Source organism: Nicotiana tabacum, chromosome 22 (assembly GCF_000715075.1).
Source record: "Nicotiana tabacum cultivar K326 chromosome 22, ASM71507v2, whole genome shotgun sequence".
Taxonomy (NCBI): domain Eukaryota; kingdom Viridiplantae; phylum Streptophyta; class Magnoliopsida; order Solanales; family Solanaceae; genus Nicotiana; species Nicotiana tabacum.
In genome coordinates this window covers 162,645,136-162,653,537 of record NC_134101.1, presented here as the reverse complement: position 1 = coordinate 162,653,537, position 8,402 = coordinate 162,645,136, and the positions used below count along the sequence as shown (strand labels likewise).

The following is an 8,402-nucleotide window of genomic DNA, read 5'->3' as shown; positions in this document are numbered from 1 at the left end:
CGAGAAAAGCCTCAATCTCAATGCATCCTCGGACACGTTTGTCTTCTTGCTACCCTAGCATGTATCCACGAACCCCTTCAAGTGCTTGTAGGCATTTTGATTGGAGGCGCCCGTGAAATACCCTCTTTACTCGAGCAAGGTCAACATAACATTTGTGATTTGAAAGTTCCCCACCCGGATTCGGGGAGGAACAATAGCACTGGCGTATCCTTGATTTGGTAAAACTCTGGGGGCCACTCTCGGCGGTGGCGGAGGAGGGTCTGGAATATTGTTGTTTTCATTTGCATTTACATTGGCATTTCGGCCTCTCCGTGGAACTTGAGGTAAGACCTCATCTTGTTCTAGATCCTCTACCTCCTCCCCGCTATCACATTGCCGAGAGGGTCATTTGCATTAAGAGCTATTTGTACCTGATTGATCGATACAAACAAAATTAGTAAACAAGAATGAAAGAGAAGCAAAACACAAAACTAAATAAACAGATAGTCAACACCGTAAGCTCCCCGGCAACAGCGCCAAAAAGTGATCGCTGCCAACTCGACTCTATACTAAGGTAGGAAGAGCGGGTCTCAATAGCTTTTACCCGATATAAGGGTCGGGATCGATTTCCTCATGGATCTAGCAGTGGAGTTGGATTGTCTGTCTAGCCTAGAGATGTGTTGTTTTTCCTAATGTCACTTCAAACACTTTTAGTTTTCGAATTATAACTATTTTTATAAAACTATTGATTAACACTAAATTATGCTACGCGAATATTTCTAAGTTGTATCTAATGGGAAGAAGGGCACTAGGGTCGTGACACTACCTAGGTGGCTAATTGACGGGTAGATGTTACTAAGGTTCGATTGACATAATTGGGGCTTATGCTATAATAGTTGCACAATTTTACCCACTCTCACACCTCTCGGTAGAGAAAGTGATTTTGCCCAATTAACTCTCTCGAGACCAAATAGGTAGGCAAATTAGACCAAACAACTAGGGTTCAAGTAGGGTAATTACTTTCTCGAGGTTTAATCGTTAATTGAGACTATTATTTCTCATGAGTCCATCCCAATTTCTTGTTGAGTCAATTTTGGGGTCATATACTCTCTTTCTCAAGAAGAGTTAAACCCACAAAGCTTGAATCAGTGTTTGCAACCACCAATTCTAGATTAAAACATAAAATCAACCCAAATAGCAAACACCCATAGTCAATCTAACATTAGATGACAACACCCATCAATTACCCACACTAGGGTTGAGCCACAACCCTAGCTAATGGGTTTAGCTACTCATGCTTGAAGAAGAAAATAAAGAAATAGATGGAGAACAAGGCATATTAATTAAATGCTAATGTAAATACAGAGAATCTATTGTTAATTTGAAGCTAAGATGCCAAAAATGGCTACAAATGATGTTCCCACAAGCGCAACTCAACTATGATATATCTGATAACCTAAAAAATGGTAAAATATTCTATTTATACTAAGTAGGAAAAACTGGACAAAAATACTCCTGCGGGGTCAGCGCGGGCCGCATTAAATGGACCTCGGCCGCACTGGGCTCTTTGACTTTGAATTTTGCTTCTCTGAACTTGGACTCCGCGCACCGCGTAGAATGGACCGCGACCGCGGACCGTATGGCATTGGTTTTGCAAACTTTCATCTCTCTGAATCTCATGACCGCAGACCGCACAAAAGAGTAGTGCGGCCGCGGAGCCTTCATCGCGGACCGCAAGATGTGTACCGCGGCCGCGCTTCTTCTAGCCTGGTTTACCAACTCTCTGAACCACCTAGTACGGCCGCATTCAACTTTGCGCGGTCCGCACTGGGCCTTCTTTCCTTAGACTTCTTGGTCTTTGATACTTGAGCAGGTTTCACTCCTTTTTGAGCCGATCTTTGATATTTCGCACTTTGTCGATTAAACCTGCAATCAAGCACAACTTGTGAGCCTTTTAGGACTATTTTGTAACAATATATGATCAAATCATAGGCAAGTAGGGGTATAAAACATGTTAAAATCCCAACTTATCAAGCCTCTCGAGGATAAATACAGACTTCTCCGTACCGATCCGTGAGACTCTACTAAACCTGCTCATGACTCGTGAGACCTATGTAACCTAGGCTCTGATACCAACTTGTCACGACCCTAAATTCGGACCCGGTCGTGATGGCACCTCTCGTGAAGACAAGGCTAGCCGACACTTCCCATTTCAATTTTTAATAGTTAAACCATAAGAAATAAGTCTAAAGCATAAAAGTAAAATCTCAAAGTAACAGATAATAGCATAATTTGCGGAATATAACCCCACACAGCCCGATACCGGGGTGTCACCAGTCATGAGCTTCTATCAATATACTACAAGTCTGAAAGGCCTACTAAACTATTACAAAATAACTGATAAAGAGATAGAAATGAGATAAAGGGGGAGAAACACGGGACTGCGGACGCCAAGCAGCTACCTCGTGGACTCTAATGTCTGCCAGGAGCTCTCAACTCGCGCTAGCAGGATCAGCAACGCCTGAATCTACATACGGGGTGCAGGGAGTAAAGTGAGTACTCCAACTCAGTGAGTAATAATCATAAATAAAGACTGAAAGCAGGAAATCACGTAAGGCATAATATATGCTATAATGAAGCAGTAATACCATTAAAAACAGTGAATCAGTAAAAAGACAAATAATCATTTAAGTTCAGTTTAAACTTCGGGAAATAGCTTTTCAACAATTAAACAGATAATGACAGGCAATTAAGAAAGATAAACACATAAAGGTTCGTCCCTCGGGCACAGTATCAACAAATCCGCCCCTCGGGCAATATCTCACAACATTACCAACCCCTAGGGCTATATCTCACATCACAATAGGTACCCGCCCTCACTGGGGGTGTGCAGACTCCTGGGGACCCCTTACGGCCCAAGCGCAATATCAAGCCATCTTGTGGCGTCATCACTAGGCTCTCGGCCTCATATCAACAAGCCACCTCGTGGCATACATATTTTAGGCCCTCAGCCTCAAATCATGATCAGTGTTTCCTCACAACATAGGCCCTTGGCCTTACTCAGTCAACAATCCTCACAAGCTACTCGACAGTAGTAAAACATGATTCTTAGCCCAAATATCATTTAAAAGATCATTTAAGTGTTAAAATATAGTAAACATGGCCGAGTATGAAAACAGTGAAATATAACATGACTGAGTTTAAGTATAAAATCAAAACAATGAGGAAATATCAATAGAAATCCCCGAAAGGTTCAAATAGTTAACACGAGGCCCAAATTTGGCATTCAGCCAAATAATGATGATAGCAAATAGATTTCAGTCAAATACGCGGTAAAATAGTCATTCAGGACGGACTAAGTCACAATCCCTAACAGTGCACGAACCCACGGTCGTCATCAAACGTGTGCGTCACCTCAATATAGCACAACGATGTGCAATCCGGGGTTTCATACCCTTAGAACATCATTTACAATCATTACTCGCCTCAATCCAATCAAATCTCTAGCCCGTAATGCCTTTGCCCCTCGAATCGGCCTCCACTCGCATCGAATCTATCCAAAATCAGAATCACAACATCAAAATATGCTAAGGGAACGAAGCCCAAGCGAAAATAATCAATATACAACACAAATCCCGAAATTACCAAACCTAGCCCGGGGCCCACGTCTCGGAATTCGATAAAATTTATAAAAATAGATTCCTTATCTCCCCACGAGTTCATACATATCAAAAGTACCAAAATCTGACCACAATAGGTCCCTCAAAACCTCAAGTTTAGGTCTCCAATACCAAGCCCTAGTTTCCCCAATTTTAACCTTTAAATTCCATTAATTATAGCTCTAATCCGTAAAATAATACCATAGGAACGAGTTTTAAGTCCAAAATCCTTACCTCAATAAAGTTCCCTTGAAATCCCTCTTCAAAATCATCCAAAAACCTCCAAAGCTGACATAAAAATAATGAAATAGCTCAAAAATCGCGAAGGAACAATTTATACCTTCTGGCAGAGGCATTTTTGCATCTGCAGCCATATACCCACTTCTGCGGTACTGCATTTGCGGCCAAATAACCGCTTCTATGGTTTTCACTTATTCTGCCCCGGTCCGCATCAGCGATGCACCAGCCGCACCTGCGCCAAGGCAGGTGCGGTCCACTAACCGCAGCGGTTTCAGCCACCCTAGCTCCATTTCACTTCTGCGGTTCCCTTCCACGCATCTGCGACATCACACATGCGGTCCTCTATCCGCAGGTGCGGAAATACCAAAAGCAACAAAAATCTGCAGCTCACCAAAATTCCAAACTTCGCCGTCAACCATCCAAAATCACCTCGAGGCCCCTGTGACCTCAACCAAAAGTACAAATATGTACCATAACCTTATTCAAACTTATATCAATCTTCAAAACACCTCAAACAACATCGAATCAACCAAAACGCATCGGATTCAAGCCTAAGTTTCCAAAATCTTTCGAATTACGCTTTTGATAATAAAAATCCAACCAAACCACGTCCGAATGACATGAAATTTTGCACACACCTCCCAAATGATACAACAGAACTACTGCAACTCTCAGAATTCCATTCTAACTCCTATATCAACATCTCACCTACCAACCGGAAATCGTCAAGATATCAACTTTGCCAATTCAAGCCTAAATCTACTCCGAACCTCCAAAACTCATTTCGATCACCCTCCTAAGTCCCAAATCACCTCCCGAAGCTATCCGAACCAGAACTTACATCCGATCCCTCTAACACATAAGTCAACATCCGGTTGACTTTTCCAACTTAAGCTTCCTCAAAAGAGACTAAGTGTCTCAAACCTTACTAAATCCTTTCCGAACCCGAGCCAACCAACCCAATCACATATAAAACCGATAGACAAAGCAGTAAGAAGTGAAATGGGGGAAACGGAGCGGTAACTCATGAGACGACTGGCTGGATCGTCACAATTTCATCTTCTTGGATTTAACTAGGTGCTTTTCAAATTTTCCTAAAAATGAATCACTTCTTTCTATCCCCAACCTCATGGTTAGACATGGATGAGCTTTACAATTATGTTATCTCTCCCCTTTGAGGATGCAAATCTAAACGGTCACTCTTAGGCAAGTAAACAAGAAAATGAAGAAAGCACAGAGATAAGACCAATAGTCTGACAAATCTTTGGTTGAATCAAACTGTTGCTTTCAATAAATAATCATTTTTAATAACTAGTTGCTTTGAACAATATCAACACAACTTGAGCAAATGAAAATGGCGAAGTACAGTAAGTGTTCCAGATTGAAAAGTATGGCACTTGCGCCTAATTCAACCCAAAAGCACTATTACTGAACAATAATGTTTACCTGGATAGCGCAATGAGACTCCTGTCTTTGTATCATCTTATACTTAATTCAATTTAACGTAATTTAGTGATAATAATTCTTTTCCTCAAGGATGATATCTGCTTCTGTCGGATCCATTTTTTAGCAATATATACATATAATGTAAACACACAGAAGTACTCAGAGATACACACACATAGAGGAAAGTCATCTGGTGTTCTTTACATTTTTGTATACCTTTTATTTCTACCATCAACATTTAGCTTTAAAGTCAATAACCTTAGATGGACATAAAAGGAAAAGTAAAAACTTGTAAGTAACAGTTTGCAGTAGCCTTCCCAAGAATTGGAGCATGTAATTGTAATCTTCCTGTAATGATCATTTCAATATTAATCAAGTAATTACTTAACCAGCCTACTAAGACAAACAAACTAATGTGTGTTTAATTACTTAACAGACTCACTAAGATAGATTCTGATGCCATGTCATTTCCTTAGATGGTTGTCCTTGCTTTATTTTTATATCATGAAGAGCTCTCTGTGTGACTTTTAAATTAAAGAGCATGAAAATTCAAAACTCTATTCCATGCAAACCCCAACTCAAAAATTCAGAACTCTATTCCATGCTCAATGTCTTAGCCTACAAGATTTTATAGTTCACAAACATGACTACTATCATATGCTTTTTCGATATTTTGCCTACATCCAAAGCTGTAATTTTCTTGTCTTCAGCTTCTTGTCTTTCTTCTTTTAATTTCTAATTTGAACATCATTTTTTCTTGCTCTTTTTGTTCTTCTTCAGAATTGTAATATGGCAAGGTCATAGCTTGAACTGAATCATAGAAATGCAAATGCTAGAAGAGCATGAATTATGTAATTACTTGTAACTATATCCAAATAATTTTCCAAACTCACCTTTAATAAATTTAACATCACACTCGTGTTACCTTCGACACCATAACAGGTGGAGAAAGTAAGATGACTCAGAATTTCTTACTCCATAAGGATTAATGATACACGATTATCTAATAAAATAAGGAATAAACAAAAAAGTCAAAGAATTGTGTAAGCTAAATGACCACATATGTACCAATAACATTAAGCTGAAAATACTAACATGAAGTTGGATTATGCTGCAATGGAAGGGAACTGAGGACATATGTATTTTTCTTTTACTGAAATACCATTAAGAAAATGGTATTTTCTAAATAGAACAGAATTAACAAACAAGCAAATTGTGCACTACGAAGGTGAGACAGAAGCAACAATATCATGATATTTCAGAAATAAAAGATAAATCAACGTGCACTTTGATCCATTCATGGTTTTTAGCAGCCTTAGTAGATTCCTGTTTACTGGGAATTAGGAAAGTATTAATGTCTAAGACAGAGTATGTGCTCTTCTTTAAAAATTAAAAATTCCAAGGCGAATCGATTCATCTGGGATTGGATAAACAATTTTCTTTCACACTCTCTCAGATGTTAACAGAGTGTAAAGGAATGAGGTACTAATTGTCTAAGATTTTTTTTTCTCAAAAAATAAAATAATATAAATACTTAGTAAAATAATGATTCTTCCCAAAGTTAAAAATCATCTACAATTAAAAATTACTTGTATTACAACCAGAATTTAGTAATAATTTAATGCATCTAACAATTAATCCAAAATTTACTTTACTTTGAATTCAATGAATAGCCCTATACATGAATAAAATATTATAAGAACCAAAATTGGACGGGGGACATAAAGCAAACTTTTCATGAACAAATAGATCCAATACCACAAATAACAAGCAATAGATCCAATACCATAAATAACAAGCAATAGATAAACTTCTCATGAAATTGGCAATTAAAACTAGAAGTGTGAAACTGTTGACCTTCAATCCAATCTCTTATTACAGAATCCTTCGAGGAAATAATATTACATTCATGTTGTGCCAACAATAGAAAAAAGTCCATTAAAAAAAGGAACAAGAATCTGGAAAAGCTTTAAAACAAAAAACTTATGCAAGGAATAAGAATCTGGACAAATAAAAATCTTATGTAAGGAACAAGAATTTGGACAACAATAAAACAAAAAACTTATGCAAAGTTGCTTTCCGAAGCATATGGAATTATAGGAGAAAAAAGCGCAAATCCTACTCTGGCGTAGAAGAATTTAAGATACTCATACCCAATTAAGTACTTCACTGATAAAAGACAATCACAGAAATTGATATTTCCATAATTTAGTGTAGCAGCAATCGAGTAAAGCAATTGAAGATAGAGTTCTTACTGTTCTTCTCCGATCAGCAGCAACAGGTCTTGTGACCGTTCTTTTTCGATCAGCAGCAGCAGGACGCAACAGGGGAGGAACTCTTTGAATTAGAACTGATAAGAAAAACCTGAGAAAGAATAGTTACTAGAGAGTGGGGTAAAAATCCGGGAAAAGCAATTAAAAGGCTTTTGGCTTGCCGCGTTTGATTTTGGCGAAAAATTGGAAAGACTTAGGCCACAATCCACGCATCTCATTGGCAATTTAATGTGTATTGCCACCAATTCTATTTATAATCTAATTTTATTATGTTAAAAATTTTATTTTTTGCAACAACTAAAATTAGTTATTGCCATTTATTACAATTCGGCAACAATAATATAGTTGTTGCTAGAACATTGTTGCCAATTTTAAAATTTAAAGTTTATTATCTAAATCATAGCATATGGCAACAAAATTAACATGTTTGTCAACAAGAAAATTTTGTTGCCAAAAAATCTATGCTATAGCAACAATTTTATCGAATTGTTGCCATTTATCAATTTTAGCCAACAAAATTTTAGTTGTTGCTAAAACATTGTTGCAAATTTTATATTTTCTTGTAGTGTACTCTCAGATGTGATAGAGATGGTGTACGATTATATAGAAACAGAATTATTGTTTAAGACAGACAAGGGAACTCTGTTGATGATATACACTGCTGCTTCAATACAACAACCCCAAAATCTCGAGGGCAAACCTCCCTGGAACTTGATGGCCCTAGCTGTCTCAAGGATATGTCAGTGCTTTCGTTCGACCACTCCATTTTGCTGAGGTGTGTATGAACATGACCTTTGGTGTATGA

General features: G+C 38.1%; 1 long non-coding RNA gene across 1 annotated transcript; it reads right to left on the bottom strand.

Annotated features, from left to right (window-relative positions):
* Positions 1–1,302: 1,302 nt before the first annotated feature.
* LOC142176734 (uncharacterized) lies at positions 1,303–7,874 on the bottom strand. The gene is made up of 2 exons (XR_012705488.1): positions 7,580–7,874; positions 1,303–1,905 (listed from the first exon to the last, which is right to left on the bottom strand). It is a non-coding gene; the product is annotated as an uncharacterized LOC142176734 (long non-coding RNA).
* Between the last annotated feature and the right edge of the window lie 528 nt (positions 7,875–8,402).